This window comes from Falco biarmicus, chromosome 6 (genome assembly GCF_023638135.1).
Source record: "Falco biarmicus isolate bFalBia1 chromosome 6, bFalBia1.pri, whole genome shotgun sequence".
Taxonomy (NCBI): domain Eukaryota; kingdom Metazoa; phylum Chordata; class Aves; order Falconiformes; family Falconidae; genus Falco; species Falco biarmicus.
The window spans coordinates 87936238-87957235 of NC_079293.1; the positions used below are offsets into that span (position 1 = coordinate 87936238).

The 20998-nt window shown below is 44.1% G+C and overlaps 1 long non-coding RNA gene across 1 annotated transcript in view; it reads left to right on the forward strand.

The window, feature by feature from the left end:
- Window positions 1-15453, forward strand: part of LOC130151608 (uncharacterized) — a 199392-nt gene extending 183939 nt beyond the window's left edge. The window contains exon 5 of the long non-coding RNA XR_008822641.1: window positions 15255-15453. This is a non-coding gene — a long non-coding RNA (uncharacterized LOC130151608). The remainder of the gene's footprint in view (window positions 1-15254) is intronic.
- Window positions 15454-20998: the final 5545 nt, after the last annotated feature.

The following is a 20998-nucleotide window of genomic DNA, read 5'->3' on the forward strand; positions in this document are numbered from 1 at the left end:
ATTAACTGTGAGGTGGCAAGAGAGTTGCCCTGATTTCCACTGTGTAATATAGATGTACAGTTCATTTGATGACCACTGAAGAGCATGTGTGTTTGACTCTTCCTTAAGGTCAGCTGAGTGCAGTTTCCAGGTTGGGCTGAGATGGCCTCCAGGTGACTTTTTTGGATCAGCAAGGAGCTCCGGTATGCCAGGAGCAGGGGAAGCAGTGAGGGGTGGATCCCTGGGTTGTAGGTTGTCGCTGCCTTCAATGCCAAGGATGCCCTCACTGTCAGCCTGGAGTGCTCGTTGCGGACCAGGTGACTGACCGCAGAAATATTTTTCCAGGATCCTTGTGTCCAAGTCGTGTGGTTGACAGACAGCTAGTTGTCTTTAACTGAGTTGCTTTCATTGAAAATAAGTTGTCAGACCACTGAATATCAGATTTGTAGCTATCCAGGGGGAAAAAAAAAAAGAAAACCCATAGTCTCGGAGTTAGTAAGGGTGATTGATCGTCTGTAATACCAGGTGTAGTGATGACGGGCACCACTCGCACTGCCCAGTTTCACTTGTTCAAAATATCATGAGACGGGCTTTGAAGGCATTCATTTATTAGTTTACAAGAGTAATTCACGTAACATTTTTTTCCTCAGTTTGTCTTTTCATGTCTGATGATGGCTAGGGGCTATCCTTTTTCAAGATGTACTTTTTTCCCCCAACCATCAGGGCTCTAACATATTTAAAATGAAGAAACAAAAAAGGAGCCTTAGGGGCTTTGGGGGGAGAGTTGCATTGGATTTTCAAGAAATACACATGGAGCCTTGAGTCTGATAATGAAAAATCTGGCAGCACGGCGATGATGACCTACTGCTAGGGACCGACCTGTGGATGCAGTGGGCTGTGTATCATGTCGCTGTGTAATGCCGTGTCCATCTCTTTTTCTAGGGGCTGTGCTGGGAGCCGGGGAGCTTGCTTCTGAAAGCCTGAGCAGATAAGTCCCATTTGAAACCTGACAGCGTTGCCACTCCCCATGGCAGACTGAATCCAGTTGCATTCCTAAGGCCACAGCTGTAAAGCAAGTTCGTGGTTTTATTTTTGTTCTTTTCAAGCCATATTTTTAGTGCTCCCTATAATAAATCTTCATGTTTTGATTATGTGCAAAAAGACAGTGACTAGAGACAGAACACAGCGCTACCAAAATAAACTTGCTTAATGCACGATGGTCCTGCCACAAGCACGGACTCCCCTCTTTGCCTAAACTTAATCTCATTTGAAGTGGTGCAGGGAGAAACATGGGCAGAAGGGAAGCATCCCGTCCCAATGAAAAGAAAATAAAATTAAAAAGAGAGAGCACAAATATGTACGCTGGCAAAACGTGCGCGACGGGTTGCCTAGCAATCCTGCAGGCTGTTTGTGCCCTTTGGGGAGTGCACTCGCAATTAGCACAAAGGAAAAGGCAAGGCCAGTGACACCAGGCCCTGCTCTTTAACGTGGCAACTTGGCCACCGTTTGCTGAGGCTGAAAGTAGCAATTTACTTTCATGGAAAATGAGTCACTGGGAGCAACCAGCACGGAGACGTGGCTGCCCCGCGGGGGCCTGCGGTGCAATGGGGCCAGCTGGAGGGCCATCGTGGCTAATGCCACCGCTCAGTGCGGGCTGGCCAGCTCAGATTGTCCCAGCAGCAGTGCTGGGGCACGCAGAGGTGCTGGGTGCCGGCAGCCTGGGGACCCCAACCCATGTCTGTGAAGGGAGGGGGAGTGACATCCCAGCTCCCCCCGGCGCTGGGCAGCGGGGGGCAGGAGCCCCAGGGGTGTCAGTGTCCCCAGAGTGCAGCCAGGCTCCAGCCTGCCACTGCTTGCTCAGACAGGGCTTCATTACGTGCATCTGCGCGCTAAATGCTGGACAATACATATTTTTTCAGTGCATTTGGCGATGTCGGCAAGTGCTTTGGTTAAGGGAAAAGTGTTCTTGAATTCCAAGTATCTTTTAAGGCCGCATTTCTACAAGCACCTGGTAAGAACCTGCAGAAAGCAGCAGCTTTGGAAATCTGCAGTGCCAAAGTCAAGTCAACGTTTTTTGAGAGCGACGATTTAGGTGTTTTCTTTTAGACCTACTTTCTTGTATCAAGTAGATTTCACTTCACCTTTTTCAGTGAATGTAATTGTGTTTGTCAAGGTCAAGTCTTAGCTCAGGCCATATTTAATCCTAAAATTCTAATTTTACTTCTCCTTTCTGCATTAATTTAATTTCACTTCCAGTGTAAAGCTCAGGTTTATGGAATTCAGTTCAGTGATTTTTCATGTTTCACATCAAATGGTGGGGAGGAGGCAAAGGCCAGAGAAGGGTTCTTTCATTTTTGTCTTGGGAGGTGGAAAAGGTGTACTGGGAAGTTTCAGGCTTATTCTTTATTAACTTTGTCCTAATGAGCAAGTGAGCACATTTCTGCTTTGGATCACCAATTTTTTTCTACCCCTTGAAAAGCTGATGATTTTTTCCTCCCATGCCCGTCTGTAGCAAGTTTCTGTTTTTTCACAGGCTTAACTTCCCAGGAACTCCTAGAAATATATATCTAGTTCCTAATCTCTAAATTAACCAGAATTTCTATTAAACTGTAAGTAAGGTACTTACTTTAGAAATATGTGTTCAAAGAAATTGCTATACTTCATGGCTCTATCAATACCTACTTATCTCCTAATGGTATACGTGTTTAATATATATGTAAATAAGAGTTATTAGCAGAGATTGCGTGTTTGGCTGTAACTATGGGTGCCAGAAGATTACCCTGGGGATCTTTTAAACTCTTCTTTGTTTTATTCCACATGAGAATGATAAGATTTTTATTGAATTAAATTTAGTTTTATTTAAATTATCTTGATATGTACCCAGAAAGTGTCTATTTAAAAGAAAATGTGTATCTGATTTCAGACACTCAGAATAGATACTTCCATACTTCTCTTTGGCACAAGGGAATATGACAGGAACATTTTATTTCAATATTACTTTAATTAAGGAAGAGGTGATATGGAAAGTGTGTAGTGCCCTGTAATTTGATATGGACATTTTCTAACCTTCGAAACAGCCTGTGGAAAGCTCTCTTGTGTATATCAGTTCCTGGGATGAGCTAGAGCGGATACTTTTTGAGTTTGTCATCTATTTCTGGTGTCATGGCAGTATTTTTCCTTATCAAATCCATAAGTTATGTCACATCTATTTCTGTTCTTTCTTTGAATCAGTCAAGGTTGTGGGGTTTTTTCATTAACTGTTATACAATGTCACTTATATTCCTGGCATTTGTATTTCTAGAAGAATTTGTGTGTCATTTTTGCATGCTTAGCACCTGCAAAAAATGGAATTTATGAGTTCACTTTGCATACAGCATACCTGCATCCCTGGCTTTGCATTTGTTAATTGAGCTTGGGGCATGTAAGTAATCTCATCTCAGACTTACTCCAAAAGGGGATGTGCAAGTCAGGAAAGTATTGTAGGATTGTGTACAGAGAAGCATTTTATGGTCTGTTTTGGACATGCCGGTGCAAAGGCTGTTTTGGTATGGTGGTAAAGTACAACCAACTGCCTCATTCAGCTTTTGCATTATTCATGGATTCCCTTCAGAAACTGAGTGTGCATGAAAGCCAGTGTTCCAGGGCTAGCAGCTTGAGAGGGATCTTTCACACAAACCTTGTCTGAAGTTCTCTGCCACTCAGGGCAATAGGAGTATTTTCCAAAACCTTAAGAAAATTGAAAACTATGGGATTATATGGGGTAAAATGCCTGTTTTGACAGCACTGGAAGGGGTTTTTTTGGTTTGTTTTAGTTTTTATCATGTTTTCTAGGTCAGGTAGATGAGGCAAAACCACGCTGATGTTGCAGGGAGTGACAGTTCAGATACACCAGAGAAAAATGTGTAAGAAAAGCCTGTCATGGAAAGGATGCAGCGGGAACTGCATGCTGCCCAGATGTGGTGTAGGAACACCACGTCTTTCTTTATTTAAAAGAAAACCAAACCAAACAAGTAAAACACAGGAAATTGGGGCTTCATCTCCACTACCATCTTTATGCTCAGTCTGGAGGAGGCTGTCCTGCAATCCTCAGGCCACATGGGTCAGGCTGCCTGGGTGGAATCCTGCTGTCCCAGAGAACGGACGGGAGGAGATGAGAGCAAAGCAGTCATCTATATACCATGGGTGCTCTGTGCTGGTGCTCCCACCCGTGCACCACGAGCTAGCTGGTGCGTTGGTGTCCCCGGCACAGGTACTGCCTCACCCAGGGCAGGGGAGCTACGCACTGGGATCAGGCACAGAACAAAGGGCCGGGTTTGAGCTCTCGTGGCTTGATAGCTGCGGCGAAGGGTAGGTGAGCGCTGCCGGGATCGGTGTGTGTGGTGAGGGGGCAGGACAGAGCCAGCGGTGCTTCCCTACCTTGGTGTGCTGCTTATCCACGTGGCAAGAGCTTGTTCAAATTCAGCATTCCTTTATCAGCATCTACATTTCTGTTGTGTTAATGAAAAGAAGCTGGAAAATAATCTGTCTATATTGCTGCAGAGGCGCTGGCTCTCCTCCTGTAGAAAAAACTGCCTGGAAAAAACAAAAAACAAAAAACAAAAAACCCACCAAAATAAAAACTGAAAGGAGGAAAAAACCCCAAGTTTTATATACAACATTGTATCCATATCTTGAAACTCTACCAACAACACCACCTTCATGAGAAATTTTAGCTCTTCCCGTTGTCAAGTTCGCTAAATGCAAGCGGGGTGATTAGGTTCCTCTTCTTCATTCAAAGCTTTTGGACAGGAACTCCAAGCTAATGTAAATGTCCCTCAAAGGCCAGATTAGGTCTCAGTATCTAATCTCACTTGAACATTGAAGTGATTTGGATTTTTTCATGTCTTTATTTTCCTTGTAAATATTCTTTCAATTTTCTTTTCTTTCAAATCTGGAGTCTTTGGGAACTCCTCAGATGCAGAAAATGGTTTTATGCATAAAGAGATAATGGAAATTCTAAGAATTCAAAGTTTGTTTTCAGACTGAATTGAAAAGAAGAGTAGCTGTTTCAAAATGTACTCCAGAGTGCAAATCACAAAAGAACTCCTAGCAGTTGATACAGGAACATGGAAAAATTTCATTTTTCTTGGAACATTCTGAAATAAAGCAATATAATTGTTAATACAATTAAAATAAAATTAATATGAATTGAAAGCTGAATCAAATTAAACAAACTGATTATCAAAGTGAAATATTTTTACCTTAATGAAAAGCTTTTGATATTGGAAAAATAAGTATTTTTTATATTATTGGTGTAAGGTAGGAATTAGACCTTCTTTGTGAAGCTTTAAACTTTAGAAAATTTTAAAATACTGTTGAAATTACCATAGTGGATTTTTTTACTTTGTCTTTTTTTTTCCCCCAGAGTGGAACATTCTGATGGGAATCTGTTTTTCTTTCATGCACAAATTCAGCCCAGAAAATGTGTAATGCCAACGCATCGTTTTAGTGCTCGCTTCAGTCGCTTACTGCGTTCTGCTCACCTTACTTATGGCATGCCCCTGCTGAGGTCAAGGCTTGGGTTTTAGCAGTCGAGCAAAGAGATTTTATCTATTTATTTGGTAGCTAAATCAGGAATCCCAAACCATCTGGATGTCAGGGACCCAGTAAGTCACAAGAAATGATGCCTCGTTGCAAACGGCAGAGCATGACCCCTCCGGCTCCGTGTGCCTCTTGGTTCAGGTGCTGAGGTGGGACTCGTTCAAGTGAACCATTCGGTCTCTGGCTTATCCTAGCACAGTGAGCCAGTGGTGGTCTAGGATACCTCAATATTCCCTTAAAAATTAGTGCATGAATTTCTGGTTTTGTTGTATAGTGGGTGCAGACCTTAATTATTTCCAGTTGCTGATGTATCAAACCCATTGAGCTGAGAGCAGATTGTGGCTTTCTTTGTGGATGGTACGAAGTACCAACGCCTATGTGGATGTGCCTTTTCTGGTTTGGTATTACCAAACTGAGTGTCAGTTTGTGAAATATTTACTCTATCTGCAGAGCAGATGGAGTGGAAATGCTCATGTGAGTAAATATTTGCCATATATGGACTGCACAATCTGGCTGCATCCTTGCTTATACTCGATAATTTATGCTTTTTAAACAGCAATGAAGAAACCTCAAAAGATTCAGAGGTTCATTTGGATTCTCATAAACGCCAAGAGCTTGGATGCTTTCCTCTGCCTCTTGAGGCTTGACAATTTCTGTAAGAAATTTGGTGAAAGCACTCTCTGTAGCAATGCAGCTCATACTTTCAGTTCTCCTTCCATCTAGGTGCAGAAAAGGTGGGATAACTGCAAGGTAACAGGGAACGTTCACGGCATATGTTTAGACTCTAATACATAGTACCGTTTAGATTTGCATCAAGTGTGATGTTCCAGATAGGCAGTTCCATTTTTACCTAAAAAAAAATCTGTGCTATTTTGGGGGAGGTGGGGTGGTGGTGGTTTAGTTTTGCTTTTTTGAAACACCTAATTCTGTTCAAGACCCTATATAAAAGAAGTCACATTTGGCTACCGTCCATTGAATATGTTATATATAAACTCATTTGCTGCTTCTTCCACTAGATAAGGAAAATTTCAAACCACATTCACCAAGTGAAAGAAGAGGGAAAGTTGGGTTTCTTTAATTATACTTTTAAATTATTTTATTCTGAAGATTTATTAAAAGGAGAAGAAAACCCCCTAAAGTTCTGAAGGAATATTAACATAACATGCCTGTAACTCAAGCTGTGTTTAATGAGAGGTGCCGTTTTTTTCTGCCATGAGGGCTACAGTCCAATGAGTGATAGCTATGAAAGAGGTCACATACATATTCATCAAATTCGACATGCACATGTAAACTGGTTTTAATAGGCCATGACAGCAGAAGTTGTGTCAGGCAAATAGCTGCACATGTGCTCATTCCCTCGACTGGCATATTTAGCCATTATCACTCTGGTATCCATGGATGAAATATTAGCTTGTTAACTTAAGACCATCAGTTGTTGCCGATGCTTAGTGGCAACCAAAAAAGCACAGATTCCCTCTGCAACTTTATTATGTGCAGAGCTAGGATTGAATTATTACAATTTCATTGTAATATTTCCATTTCCTTCCCTTATTTATTACAGAGGATATTTGTAAGTGATAAATTGGAATGCAGCTACAATATAAATAAAGAGACTATTGATTTGAAAATACTCCAAGGATTGAATCCTGTTATTTCCATGAATTTCTTGCAGTGTGTTTCGGATTGTACATTCAGAAGGGACAATGTTGCCACAGCATTAATTTTTCCATGAGTACCTAGCAGCGTGTATATTGACATTACAAAAAAATAAACCAAAGGAAAATACAGTCCTTCAAAATCCTCAGCACAGCAGGGGGTAAACGACCGTGCTCTGCCACGTGTAAAGCTGCTACCTACTGGATCCTGCTGGTTTGTTTTGCCTAAGGTGTGACAGTTGGGTTAATACTTAACCTCTTTTTGTTCTTCTCTTCTAGGGCTAGGGAAAAGGGATGTTAGGCATTCCTTTTCCCTTCTTTTAGGGCAATAGCGTCTTCCTGCGTTAGGAAAAAAGCAAAGTACAGCAACTGTGTACAGAAATCCAGGCTTACTTAGCCAACAGCTTTGCATTTTAAGAAGGAAGCTGTACTGTATTGTGATTTTTTTCCTGAGACAGATTTTTTAAAGGCTACAGATTTTGGCTGGCGTGTGGGACTGGGCTATGATGTTGTGTTTGAGAAAGTGGCTCGGACTGCTGCAGCAGCAGATGTACCTTTGTGTGACAGAAGATGGGTGCAGTGCTTCATAGACCTAACTTACTGTTAGGTTTCTTTACACATGTTAAGAAACTTGAAGTGAAAGCTTGAACAGGGCAAAAAACTTTAAAAAGAGTTAAACCTTTTGCATTCTAATTATTTATGCTGAGGTGTGAACGCTTTGCTTTTCTGAAGTGGTTCCCTTGCATTTCTTGAAGAGCTTTTGCAAATATTGAGAGCTAGTGAAAGCAGATGTCAAGCTTCGCCGAATTATGGTATACTTGATTGTAATTTAAAAGTAATAAAACAAGTCAGCGCTGAGGCAGCTCATCTCTGTAAAGAAGGACATAATTCCCTCTGTAAACAAGTACCTCCCCTTCCATGTCAGATCAGAAGACTTAGCTGCCCAGGTCACAAGGACAAAATCTTTGGGTGCACAAACGAGATGTGGAAGGCAGGTTTTGGACTGTGTCCTCTCCCAGCCTGCTGGCTCTGGACCAGGTGGAGGAAGGCTGCCAGGAAGCTCAAAATAGTTTTTAGGTTTTCTTCTGCACAAGGACGGTAACCGTCTTCCTGGAGATGGTACTTGTGAACTCCTGGTGCGTGCTCTGATTTTGGTCACAGTCCCTCCTGTATGTGGCCCATCCTCTAGAAAGTTCTTTGTGCCAGGTCTGTTATGAAGCTGGCCAAGGTAGCTTTGTCCTGTTGGAGAGTTACTCCCCTCCCTGGAAGGAAAACTCATGTAGTGAACTACAGCTGCAGTGAGTAACACCAAAGAGTCTTCTCTGGAGTTGAAGCTGAGGTTTATTTTAGGAAAGCACACCTTGTCCTTGGGATTTCAGACTCCCACACAGCTAGGAATGCCACGGCCAGTTGAGAAATCTGCAAAAGTGGACTCTGGGGGCAGATAGCTTCATGAGTTACTGTGTGCTGCTTTGCGTGTCTTGTACTGCTGCTGTTCTGTGTAGGAGCAAGGTTGGAGACCAGCACGCCATTCACCACGGCAACTGCCAGGAGAGTCAGCTTCAAAGAGAAATACTTAGTGCAGTGTTTCAGTTTTGAGGCACTCATTTGAACGTTTTCTGTATTCACAAAAGGTAACAAGCTTTGAGAGTGTCTCTGTGCCAGTTTGTCTCTCTGCCTGGTGAACGTGGCAGTCCCTGGTTCAGAGGAAGGCAAGGCAGCAGGAGAATGGCCGCTCTTTGGGGGTTAGTCTTGCTCGAATCAGCTAGAGGTGAGGGTGGCCTTATAGCCTGAAATAGCAGGTGTCATGCCCTGACCAAAATGTTTCTTAGCATCAAGCATCACTACTCCAGGAAATTCTGATATCCAGATAAGCAGACAGTGATTCCCGCCAGTTGGCTTCATCTCTGAGCTGGAAGAGCCTCTTCCCCGCAGGGCTGGGGACGCAGGATCCCACCATACGGGTCACCAGGAGATCAGAGTTTCCGAGTCTGAAGTCTTCCAGGCAGAGTCTTCCTATGCAGCTCTGTCTGCTGCCAGGGGTTGTGTGGAAGGCTCTTAGGTGCTACTGTGCTATAAATGAAGATAATTTAAGAGCAGAGACATCGAGAGTTGACACGAGTTAATCTTTTACTGTTGCTCTATTTCATATTTGTTAATGCAGCAAGTCTGGTTTCAGATATTTTGAAAGAAGACCTGAGATTGCTGCAGTATTAACTGTGCGAGGAGGAGTCTATCCTATAAAAAGACTTTTATCTTTTATTAAAAAATGCACTAAGTCGTGGGAAAATGTTCAAAATGAGGAATGATCTGATAAAAAACATTAGAGGCTTGGCTTTGGCTTGTATGAACTTTTCTGAAAGAGAAGGGACGTGTTTGTATATTTCTTATCAAACAACCCCAGATTTATTTATATCAATCATTCCTGTAACATGACATGTGAAATTAGCATTATTATTTATCTTTACATTACAGCAGCAAGCTACATTGGTTGTGATCTTGCCTGGATGAAGGGGATGGTTTCCAAAAGTGCTTTGCGAGACATTGGAGGACTGGCTGCCCTTTGGTAACGCAGAGCGCAGGTTTGGGTTCATCTTGGGTTTAGGAACACAGTTTTTTATGAAAGCCATCAAAAGGTTTTTTCAAAACGTCCTAGTCATATTGAGAAACCTGTCCTCGGAGCAGGAGAATAATATATTGCAGCCTTTGTCACAGAGCAGCCTTTGAGGTTTTTCTTCACTTTTCTGACCTCAAATCAACTTTCTGTCTTGAACATACGGTAAACGCTTCAACTGCTTTTATTCTGAAAGGCAAATGCATCTGAGCTTGCAAGCAAAGCTATTTATTTGATTTTATTTAATTTTTTTTGCTTGTTTCTTTTCTGGCAAGCTGTTTAGCCTCTTTGATTTAGTGACGTGCTGAGTTAATTCATTATTTGTAAATGCAGGGGGCTAGGGGTGTGCTGGGGTGGATTTTTTGGCTGTGGCTCCAGCATTTGCAACTGGAAGTCTAATTAGTGGATGAGGCAGCAGGAGCTGCTTGCATGGTCATTTTTGTGTGCGTTTTAATTGAAATCAAGAAATACAGCAAGTCCATGTTTATAAATATGTGTACAGTTAAACTTAGTGTGACTGTTGAACTGTTGTTCCATGAGCTTCCGAGTCCATGACCCGGTGCTCCTGTGGTGATGTCCACACAGCATTGCTGCATAATCCCACAGTATTGGTGGGATGAAGGGTCAGAAATGAAAGAAACGCGAAGTGTTAGAGCCTGCACGTTAAGTGCTGAATATACCAGGAAATCAGAACTTGTAAATTAGTTAGTTTTGAATGAAGTCCTCTGTTAGCCTGCCTGCAGGGAAGTTTTTATGCAGTAGCAGATGTGAAAGTCACGTGAAATAAAACCTGGTTATCTTGTTCTTTCTCCTTTCCTCTGAATCTCTACTCCTTTAATTTAAAAAAAAAAAAAAAAAAAAAACGAAAAGAAAAAAACCAAGAAAACCTTCATCCTAAAGTTTTACAAAAAAACTTTAAAGTAAGACTGCCTTTCTGTAACCAACTGCAATACTCATGGCCACCAAATGCCAGCCCCACTGTCCCTAACAACCGACACAGCGTTCCCTAAGGAATAAGCAGGAACAGGGTTTTTCTCTTGCTACCCTGCCCAACGAGAAGAGCCCTGGACACCAGTTCTGACTACTGCTCCAAGCCAGTAACGTGCCATTTGGCACACAGTTTGCTAAAGTTTATGGGGAGGGTTTTCCGATGACATGGCACGTAAAAGGTGATGTCTTGCATGTGTTTCTCCTTCCTCCCCTTCCTCAATGAATGCTGGGTCACTGTTGTCTGGCTGAACATACGCAGCGTGTGCACTCTGTGAATTCACACTTCCTTGGCCAAGGCACCTCGTACAGAAAGCTCACTCCATAAATAACTTGGGCTGTGCGTTTATTCTGCTCTGAAACGCTGTAAAAAATAAAAGGCTACCTATCAAAGTTGTTTGTCTAATAATGGAGAAAGGGGACGATATTGTAAACACTGTCCAAATGAATTGTAGTAACCAGAATAAATGGTGGTGGCTGTTACTGAGCGCTGAGACTGAATTGAGGCCTTTCCAAATACATCACATGTGACTTTAATCCATTCCAGAGCCCAGGTCTCTTCCAGGCTCGGAAATTTGATGCTCCGAGGTGCTAAGCCCCCTCTATGGCTATAGAAATCAATAGGGCAGCAGCCTGCTCAGCACCCTGCAAAGGTGATCAATGTGTTGCGGGCCTGATCCTGCACAGTGCTTCTGTCCGCACTTAATTTTAGGCAGGGATATACCGCCTTTTGCAAGGACTGCTCACTTGCTTTAAGTCAACCTTTATTTAGGGTTTACAGCGTCAGGGCCGCAGTCTGCGTTTGGTATTTACGTTGCTGCTTCCTAGCGCGCCTTCCTTGTTCTGGGCTGCTGGAATACAGCCCCTTTCCTCTCTTTAAAATCAGCGGTTTATCTCCTTTTGGTGGACAAACCCTCTTGGCACTGAACTTGTTACTAATAAGCCGTGCCTAGGGTTTGAAGGAATGTGTTTACAATGTATCAAAAAGACTGTAGAGGATAAAGTTAAATGATATCCAGCCAAAACTGATTTTATGTGAAAGTTTAATCCAGCAGGTGCAGAAACAGTAGGGTGGGGAAGGGGTGGAGGAAATCATAAAACAAACCAGAAGTGTTCTCAGCCATCGATATTTGCTGCCTGTGAGGGTGATGAGTCCCTCTTTAAACAGCCCTTTAGATGCCACCACTTAAGGGTCAGAAAAGGAGCTCTTCTGAGGCAACATTCAAACCTTTAATAGCGGGCAGTCAGTCCTCTGTAAGCGTTTTCTCTCACGGCAGGGCAGTGACTTTGCTGCTCACATACCTGCCCCGGCTGCCGGGATGGAGCAGTAACCTAATCCGGTGCATTGTTGGGGTGGGGAGCAGAGGCAGTGCCTGCAGGCTTCCCCAGCCCATCCGTAATTATACGGCCGGCAGAGGAGTGCCTCATGTTGCACGTGGTGCCCTCACCGAGATTAGTAATTATAATATCGGTTTTCTCCAAATGGGTCTGACAGAACGGCAGTGGTAGCAGAGGTGACTCAAAGTTTAGTAAGTCTTAGGGAAAGTTTACTGTCTCCTGCTGCTTTCTGTCCCACAAATTTGGCCTCTCTAATAACCAGCACCGGCCACAAACAGTAGGAATCCTTTTCAATCACTATTAGCAACACTTCATTTCTGTCATATTTGACCCCTGGCAAGCTGCAGCCCAGCAAAGAGCATTCCCCACAGAAAGTAACCAGACATCCAGGATTTACTCTGTGACAAATGACATTTTTAAGGGCCCTTAAAAAACACTGAGACAAATTCACAGCAGGACTCTGAAAGCCCTTTACCAACCTCTGAAGGAGATAAGGGATCACATAGCCCTTACTCTGTAGCAACCCATCGAGCTATTTCTTCTGTGTGACTTCGTGTTTGCTGGTACCTCCAGTAGAAACTGCTGCTCCCCTTCAGTGTCTTAAAAGTGTGTTGAGGTTGTTTGTGCGATATACTGAGAAGTTTCCTAACACAAAGATTTCTTTCTCCCACTTAGGTTCTTTCAATTGCAACTCTTTGAGTGTTCAGCAACCCTGTTTTTACTGGGGGAAAGGCCAGGCACAAGGAGGTGGCTCCTGCCACCAAGCCAAGTCCCAGCCTATGCCCTCATTTTAAAAGATATTTTTTAGTTCATCAGGAAACCAAGTCTTTATTAAAATTCTGTTGGGCCCAAGAAAAAAGTCGTAGTGGGGTCTTTTTTGCATGTTTAGTTTCTTGTAAAGCCGATGGTGCATTTGAGATGGGGTTGCAGACAGTGGTACAGAGGTAACTTGCTGTTGTAAGGGTCTAAAACGAGCGCAGTGGGAACCTGGAAAAGGTGACCAGAGGGAGAAGAGAGCAGAATAACTTGGTGGAGAGATAGGAGTGAAATAAGTAGGAGATGCACAGACTTGTCTTTAGACACTTCCAGCTTGGTAATTCTTGAGGTAGATCCTGGTTGCTCGGTGAGATCTGGAGGGTGAAGATGAGGCCGTCGTCTGGTCAGTGCAATGAATACATTAAAAGTCAGGAGAGCTGTAGCAAGACAGGAAAGCCGGGGCATTGGGTGCCACAGCTCCTTACCTGCTCTCCTCAGCTCTTCTTCCTTATTTCATTTCCTCACCCTGTGATTTAGAGGGGGGAAAACCAGACAAACATCTTGGCTGGTGTTTTATGGCCACTGGGGCTACACCAGCAGCGCACGGCATGGCGAGCCCCGAGCTGCGGCAGCGCTGCCCCGACCGGCGGAGCTGCATTGTTTGCCCTTTCACCATATTTTTCTGCAGCACTCATGGTTGGCATTTGAACATATTTCAGAGGGTGTGTTGTAGCCCACAGGCCTGTTGTCTCTCTGACCTGGGAGCCTCCCTGGGAGCCAGGCTGAGCTTTCATCCTCTGCTCAGTGAATACCTGCCCAGCGCATCCCTGCTTTAGTGATCTGTGAGGCTCTTTGCTTAGCGTGAGGATTCTCCTGAGCAAGCTGGGAAGCGTGTTGGTGACTGCAGGCAGAAGGGAGGGCTGTGAACCCGCTGCCCAGGTACTTTGCTTTTAGATCAAGAGCAAAACACTTGGCTCCAGAAGTCCTGCATGCCTGCTTTGCACAGTGCCTGCACGCTCTCACTTCTGAGTGCAAAATGAGAGTTTCACCATGGTTTGTAGGCTTCTGTCTTCTGGGCAGTTTACATTTTTCTTAGCAAACCAGTTGTTGGCACATTCGCCTTCTCAGCAGCCCAGCCAGACTCCACAGGTAGAGAGAACAGGCTGGGTACCCTTGCGGTGGTGACTGAGCACGAGCTACCCTCTCAGCTGCGTGCCAGAGCGTGCCAAAGGCTGGGACTGGATGGATGAATATCTGTGAGGTGTGACAGTTGTATTTTTCAGTCATTGATGCAATTCTAAGTTTATGTTAAAATATAGCAAAAATGATTACCACTTGCAATAGGTACCTGTGAGAGGATAGGAAAAAAAACAATCTACCCCACATCAAGAATTGCTGCACATCTGCGTGTATTTTGGGGACTGAAGGTGACTGCTCTCTGGTGTCTTTGATCCACATCTTGGCATTTTGCTGAAGAAGGCTGAGCTAGACTGATCAAAAAAGAGCAGTGTGAAGAAAGACCAATTACTACTTGCATTGTGCCTTGTGAGATTGTCTCCTGGACCTTGATATGCTCTTATATACTGAAAATAGCCCAAGAAGGGGCGGCTTTGTTGCTGGGGTTGTATACATTGAATGTAAAGTATTTCACAACCATCAAAATCTCCTTTAAAAGTACATTCAAGTTTTGGCTCATCTTCTCCTCTGTGCCCCCTGTTGAGTCATCCAGAGTGAGTAAACACAGCACAGAACAGCTGAAATCCTAGCAGATGCTGGTGGGGCCCATGGTTCGTGCTGGGGTGGACCAGTCAAGAGAGCCTGGGTCAAAGAAAGCATGTCAGCCTTGCTGTTCAGCGGGGGCAGAAATCAGGCAGCTGGGTCCTAGGGAAAATGTGTAACCTCCTGCTGCCCCCCCCTTCACACCCCGCTTTTCCCACCTCAGAGGCTGTAGGCTGATACACTTATTCAAACTCCGAAAGTTGTGCTCTTGGGCAAGCATCTCGGCTGAGGCAACCATCGCCCCGGCCCAGGGAGCCTGTTCTTGTGTTTTCTCAGGGTGGTTTTCATCTGGGTCAGGTTCCGCAGCCATGCAGCCGTACGAGCTCTCTGGCTGGGGCCAGGGGGGAGAGACCAGTGAGGTGTGGGGAGGCACCAGTACGCCCAGGTAAAACCACAGAAGCACCCCGCAAGTCCTCAGCGTCGTTGCTGTTGCAAAGCCCGGGATATACGTGCTCTTTTAGTGCTCAGGCAGCTGAAGTCCACCTGCAGGAAAAACAGGTTTCCCTTAATTCTTTCTGATTTTTTTCTCCTCCTTAATTTCATTAATTGATTTTCTTTCACTGCAGCTGAGGGCCTGGATTACCAAGTACCCTCTGAGCCTGAAGGTACAAGATACTTCTGAAGTCTCAAGGCAATGTAATTAGTGAGCTATGAGGGGAGACGGAGCCCAGTTAAAACTGTCAGCCACTACTGGAAGTTTTCCGTGAAGCCGTGCTGAACCTGCAGCATGCAAGGCAGAAAAGCCGTGAAAAGTCCAGTCCTGCTGAGGAGGAGAGGTATGTCTTGCGCTTGATGCCTTGAACAGAGATGGAGGAAACAGAAGCCAAATCCCTGCATTTCCGAATCCCTGCCTCAGCCTCGCTGCCTGCCCTTAGGGTGGCCACTTACTCTCGGAGTAAAGTGGCTGTGTGCCTGTGCAAAGCTGATTTTTCTTAGAAAGACAAGACGCCTGACACAGCCAAGCCCTGCTGCCGATAGCTGCTGTCAATACAAAGCGTCACGGTTAAAGTGGATGTCTGGGTATTTATTCTTGAGTAACAACTTTGTTTCTTGGGCTGACCCAGGGTGTGGAAGTGTTTGAGCTTGCTGACTCGCGGCTATGCTAACGCTCCTTCCCATGGTTCGTTTCTTTTTTGTGTCAACCCGTTTGTTTGAAAATCTGTAACTTTACATTTCCAGTGGTAGTCTGGTCCAGACTGAGTTAATATAAAGCTCCGCAGAGAAACAACGGGGCAGGCTAGTGTTAAAAGGAAGGGAAGAGAGGTGACTCAAAGTTTAGAGAGCGTTAAGAGAAAGTTTGCTGTCTCCTGTCGCTCTCCGTTCGACAGAGTTGGCCTATCTAAAACCAACATTGGCCAGCAGCAGTGGGAATCCTTTTCAATCACCATTAGCAACACTTTTATTTGCATCATACTTGACCACAGCAGGCTGCATCCCAGTGAAGAGCATTCCTTTCAGAAAGCCAGAAGACATTCAAGTGCAGCGGATTTACTGTGTGAAAACGGCATTTTTAGGGGCTTCTGAAAATGTTTAAATGAATGCTCTTTTTTTATTCTTTCTCACAGCTTGATTCTCAGCTTAGAAAGCCCTTCTTACTAAACAATTTTAGAGTTTCCTACAGGAGCTTAGAAGTTAGGTTAATGTTCACAATATAAATGTTCTGTTGCTGCTGTGAAATTACACATTTCTTAAGGCCCGTATATTGTTAAAATGAATGTTTGTAGCTATTTGGTTCAGGGTGAATGAATTGGGGTTAGTGATGCATATTTTTGAGTCAACAAAAGAATTCTGCACACTCTTTCAGTTTTGATGAAACTCCACAGTAACATTTGCAAGGTTTTCTTGCTCTGACTAGCAAGACAGCCTTCCATAATACAGCCCTGTGCAAGCTGAAAAGAGCCAAAAACCAAAATCTCCCCCCAGTTTGGCCCTATTCCGAAAACTTTCCATATCTCGTTAATCAGGAGAGTGGTTTCAGGTCAGGGGGAGGGAGCCAGTGAAGGGACATAAACTGAAAGCTTATTTGTTGGAGAGAACAGATAGGAATAAAGTCAGTCTCCGTTACAAATCATGGCTAAAGCCGAGTTACAAGAAGCCGGATAAATTGGCCCCTCGGTGTGGCGGGGTGGTAGGACGTCCCTTTGCTCCCCAGACCAGATTGAAGTGGCTGGGGTTGGGTTGCTTCCCCGCGCAGAAACCCCTGGGCTTACGCCAGTTCTGACTGGAATCAAAGGGAATCTCTCCTCTGCAGTGAATTATGTGACGGGCAATTATGTGCAAATAACTATAAAAGTATGGGTTTTGTCAAGTTCCCGTAAAGTCCCTGTTTATATTCACAAACTTTTACTGTCTTCTTCCCTGAGGCTGGAGATTTCAGGAGCAGCTCGTGAACTTTGTGCCCCTCATAATATGTTGGGGGTTTTTTTGGATCCTGGTTCTGGGGGTATTGCTGAAGTGATGGCAGCTCCCACAGTGGGATTTCCACACGCTGATTCCACATGCCTCTCCTGACAACTTGTAATTGTGTCCCAGGTTAATCCCACCTCAATAAATTAATAGCCCAGTCAACAAAGACAATATTTTATAGTTACCAGAGAGAAATGAGCATGTTTAGGCAGTTTTTCAGCCCGTCTGTGGGATGACTCATCTCCTAAAGAGGTTGCAGCCCGTTGTTAATTATGGAGCCTGGTGAGTCATCCCCTAACGGAGATGCCACCGGTGAGATCTGGTGCTCCTGCCCGGAGCCCTCCTGGGCGTGCAAAGCAGCGGGGGCAAATTTGGTTTGGGTTAGCGTGAAAACATAATGCAAAATGCAGTCCAAAAACCATGTGCGGTGGAAGTTTGACATACTTCTGTTATTCTCAGGGAAGGAGTGCGGCAACGCTTTGGGAGTCGAGCACATAATTTGAATATTGGGCCTTCTAATTGATCCCAGTCCTGACGAAGACAAACTTGACATTACATACTATATGATCACTGGCACAGCAGGGGCAGTTAGACAGAGGGGATTGAGTGGTGTGTTCATGAAAGACCTAATGGAAATCAAAGATAAAATGTTGCCTCCAGGAAATTATGCTCCCCCACACATGTGGTCTGCTCTTTCTTATACCAAGAATATAGGGAATATTTAATGAACTGGGTCTTAAGTGAGTATAGTGTGTTTCCCACTGCAACTATGTGGTCTCCGTTAAATGTGATGCTGTATTTTTGATGGGCAAGCAAATTGGTTTCTTTTGTTTTGTTTTGTTTTGCTGACATTAGCCAAGAGCTTACATTTTCAATTTCCTACAGTAAATTGTGCTTGTCCACTTTTGAAGAGTACAGAACAAAGGTGTATAAATGCGTGTGTTGGGGGCAGCAGTGTGGAAGATGAAGTTCAACAGTGCAGGTACTGCTGGTTTTAATCTATGTTGAGGTGAATATTTACCTGACTGTCAGATATTTCCTTTCCAGAAATCACTGCCCTGCTAGCACTTCTCATGTCCTTGTGCACTCCTAAATTATAATAATATTCAGTGAACAGGTATTTGGACTGCAATACTGCATTTAAATGGCTGACTCACTGAAGTGTGCTACAGTCTGTAAGTTAGACCTTCACTGTAGGTTCACTGATCCAGACTTAAGGTGAGACGTGCTCAACAGACACAGGGTTATCTTGTTTCTACCAAGTCAAATCATTCCTGTTTTGATTGTATTTTCCAGCATAATCTCTATTATTAGGATGCAGGTGGGAAAGTGTGTGGGTCTCCTCCTTTGGCAACAGAATCAGTAGCTGCTGGGTGCTGAGATGGGTTGAAAATGCAGCCAGTACAATGTTCACAGTGATCAAACTGTAGCTATTGCTGCTGTGTTGGCATGCGAAGATACATACTTAGAGACTTCATTTAGAGAGCATGAGGAGAATTCATAATCCCATGACATTAAATAAAGAGAACAGCCAAAGCCCTTATTATAGAGTTCCTTTTTTCCATTTCTTTGTATATGCATTTTCCTCCTCTTTTACATCTTTCTGTGTAAGAAAGATTCTTCTTTAAAAGTTTTTATAGGTGTTAGGAACAAAAGCAGCTGAACTTGCAGTCTGATCCATCCAACCAGCTCCTCCTGCCATAGACAGCTGTTCTTTCCTTGCAAACCCTCCAAAACCACTCTGAGCTAAATGTCTCATTTGTAAAAAATGAATCATCATCAATCATAACCCTTCTAGTAAGGAGAAGAAGATACTTCTGAACAACAGCTATAAAATTTCCTTGCATTCCTTTCAGGACGATGTCTGTTGCTCTTCCTGTAATAACTGTCCTTTCTCTGCACCTACCCATCCTTTTTACTGCGTGTTTCATCTTCTCCATCCTCTCTCAAAACGTGCTGTCCGCCTTCCCACTTGTATTGCGTTCCCTGACTTTTATCGTTTCCATCTTGTTTCCACGGGCCTAGTCTGGTACCGCTGAAATTAATGGACATTCTGGCAACGTCTCTGTCTATAACAAAGCTGGATGCTGTCGTCAGTGCTGCTGCACTTGGACCAGTAGCAACCGTATCAGGTTGCCTCTGAGACTCCATCGCGCTGGTGCTCCACAGGAAAACCAGCGCTGCTTTTGTCAGCCTGGTCGGGACGTACATCATTCCTAAAGACGCAGTCGGGCTGTATGAAAAATTAAATCGAACTCCCAGGATGAACTGGAGATTGGCTTCCTCCCAGTTCTGTTCCTGAGGCTGAGATCTTTAGCAGACATATGCTGGAGGAGGGATGAGGGAAGAAGGGAAAAGATGGAGCAGGAGAAAGGGAAGTTTTCAATGCCCTGAGGCAAAATCTTAGCACGTCCTTCTCTGCAGTGGTTTCTAGCTCTAGGAAAAGCTCTTGCCCTCAGCTACTGGATGAGTACTCGAGGTTCCAGTTTCTGTTTTTTCTCCTTCATTCCACAGAAGTATAAATATCAGTCTGTACTAGTAGGGTAGTTTGGCTTTTGGAACAGTCAAAGGTTAAAAAGTTGTTTGGAAAACTATACAATAATACATAAGGAGCATGTCACCTGCCTTCTCTCCACGCCTGAGAGCTGTGTTACAAAAAAACTGTTCTTGGACCGGTGGCTCAAGCTTCCTTTTTAGGTAAAATGAGATCATCCGTGTAAACCAGACAAGGCAAAGCAACCTGAAAAAAGAAACAGAGGTTGAGAGGGAAAAATACCACAAACCAGGGACTGGAAAAATGCCTGTACTTTGTCCTGGGTCCATCCCCTGTAAGCACTTTAGTGATGCATTAGAAAGCCAGTAACCCTCAGCTTTCTCTTGTCAGTAGAAACCAGGAGGTATCTCCAAAGAGCAATTCTGCTCAGCTAAAACCCGAGTCCGCCTGTCAACATGCTGTCTCTCTTCATGGATGATAAAGGCAGCAGGAAGCAAAGGGCAACTCATTTTCTATTTCAGGCACCTAAAGCAAATGCTCGAATTTGAAAAGGATGAAATTGGTCCTTTGTACATACTTAAGGGATACGGTGTGTATGGATCTGCAGGGACACCAGGGAGGAAAAAGGACATTCGAACCAGTGACACAGGGGAAGGACCACCAGATGTATGAGCCTGTATGTATAGGGCAAAGGAAAGAGAAACATAAATGATGTCCAGGACTAGATGAGACCAAGTAGACAGAGAGGAGGGAATGTGGAACAAGCGTCCCTGATTTTAGCCACGTTTGGTACACAGTGGTGACAAGACAGTCACAAGAAGGTGTTAGAGGCTGAGAGACAGAAGGAAACAGCCAGGCCATCTCTGGGTGTACTGGAGGTTGCGGTAGATAGACTGCATGCAGACCTCTGTTTCTGATAAGCCAAACATATCTGGGATTTTATGTTTAAATGGCCTCACTGACTGCCATTAATAATTCGCAGCAAAACTAAACAAAAACTAAAATAACTTTTCCATGTTAAAAAACCCACCCCAAATAACTTGGTATTTTCTCACAGATGCATGTGTGGGACCAGCAGGGTCACAGCGATCCTTGAAAGGTTAGAGAATTTGTTTTCTGGGAGCCCATTGCTCTCCCATTTGTTTATTGCTTCATCTGACACCTTAAGCACTTCTCATGTCGCTGAGGGCTGTCTATAAATCTTGTACCTTGTACCAAATTAAGAAGACCATCTGCTGAAGAGGGGCTGTGTAAGGAGGTTTCTTGGAACACAGCATTGATGAAACTGCACCTATGGCATCATTCGAAGCCCTGCTTTCCCTGCAGAGGAGGGGGCAGGACGGGGGTTCTGTTGAGCAACACGCAGCTCCAGCGAATCTGTAATTTCCAAATGTCTGTTGATTGAATTTG